The sequence below is a fragment of the Chelonoidis abingdonii genome, chromosome 1 (genome assembly GCF_003597395.2).
Source record: "Chelonoidis abingdonii isolate Lonesome George chromosome 1, CheloAbing_2.0, whole genome shotgun sequence".
In the NCBI taxonomy this organism is placed as follows: Eukaryota; Metazoa; Chordata; order Testudines; family Testudinidae; genus Chelonoidis; species Chelonoidis abingdonii.
This window is the reverse complement of record NC_133769.1, coordinates 316,946,973-316,948,635: the sequence shown is the minus strand read 5'-3', so window position 1 is coordinate 316,948,635 and position 1,663 is coordinate 316,946,973.

Genomic DNA, 1,663 nt, shown 5'->3' with positions numbered 1-1,663 from the left:
CACAGTCTGCTTTGGTCTTAACTATCTTGAGCAGTTTAGTATCATCTGCAAACTTTGCCACCTCACTGTTTACCCCTTTCTCCAGATCATTTATGAATAAATTGAATAGGATTGGTCCTAGGACTGACCCCTGGGGAACACCACTAGTTACCCCTCTAGATTCTGAGAATTTACCATTAATTCCTACCCTTTGTTCCCTGTCTTTTAACCAGTTCTCAATCCATGAAAGGACCTTCCCTTTTATCCCATGACAGTTTCATTTACATAAGAGCCTTTGGTGAGGGACCTTGTCAAAGGCTTTCTGGAAATCTAAGTACACTATGTCCACTGGATCCCCCTTGTCCACATGTTTGTTGACCCCTTCAAAGAACTCTAGTAGATTAGTAAGATATGATTTCCCTTTACAGAAACCATGTTGACTATTGCTTAACAGTTTGTTTTTCTATGTGTCTGACAATTTTATTCTTAACTATTGTTTTGACTAATTTGCGCAGTACTGACATTAGACTTACCGGTCTGTAATTGCCGGGATCACCTCTAGAGACCTTTTTAAATATTGGTGTTACCGTAGCTAACTTCCAGTCATTGGGTACCGAAGCCGATTTTAAAGGACAGGTTACAATCTTAGTTAATAGTTCCGCAACTTCACATTTGAGTTCTCTTAGAACTCTTGGGTGAATGCCGTCTGGTCCTGGTGACTTGTTAATGTTGAGTTTATCAATTAATTCCAAAACCTCCTCTAGTGACACTTCAATCTGTGCCAGTTTGCTTGCTGTCTTAGTTCCCTGAGAGCTATTTGCCAACCCATAATAAAATACCCCCAAACTGGATTAATATGCAGCTGTTCTGCTTCCATTCCCTTCCTACATCTCTTTCACCTTCCTTATTCTGTTCAGTTTTGATACTTAGAGCAAACCCCTTTCAGCTTTTTTGCTGTGGAAGGGAAGGGAGCTGGGAGTAGGCTATCCTAAGCTCAAATAATTCCTTCCCCTCTGCTAATGAGACTTCACAGGACAGTGCACAGGCAGACAGGAAGCTGTTTCCCTCCATAGCTTTAGCCTGGTAGAGAACTACAGTTCCCAGGTATCCATGTAGGCTAATGCTCTCAAACATTTTTCTTCCCCCCAGTAGTATTGATTTGCTGCACCATAAGGAAGTGTGAATGTGCCTCTTATTGTTTGGGTTCCTGTGCACAGGCTAGGTTGAACAGATGTAATGCTGTATGTACACTGAGTTGTTATGCTAACTTCATAAGAAACTGGCAATTTTCACCTTTCTGGAAATTCTCCTCTGAGGATATGAGGCAGGCCGCTGTGCTTTCATGAAAATCTTCCACTAGCGCTCAGAACAATGTTTGCAGCTGAACTCTTGTGCAAGGATGGATGACAAACCTGTAGCTCTCCACAGCTTCCTGCTTATAGCATGGCTGCTATAGCTATGGTGAAGATAAAGTGGCTTTCTACCGCTCAACTGGCCACTTCAGAAGTTGGACTTCACTAAACATATTCTAGCAATACTGAAGGAGAAATACTCCAATGCACAGTAGTGATTTGAAGTTGCTTTTCAAAAGATTACTAACTCATTACGTTAAGGCAAAGACCAAGAGCGTCTCTGTGGGTGGTATGTAATTACAGTTAATCAGGAACAGAAATTTAGTACTGTT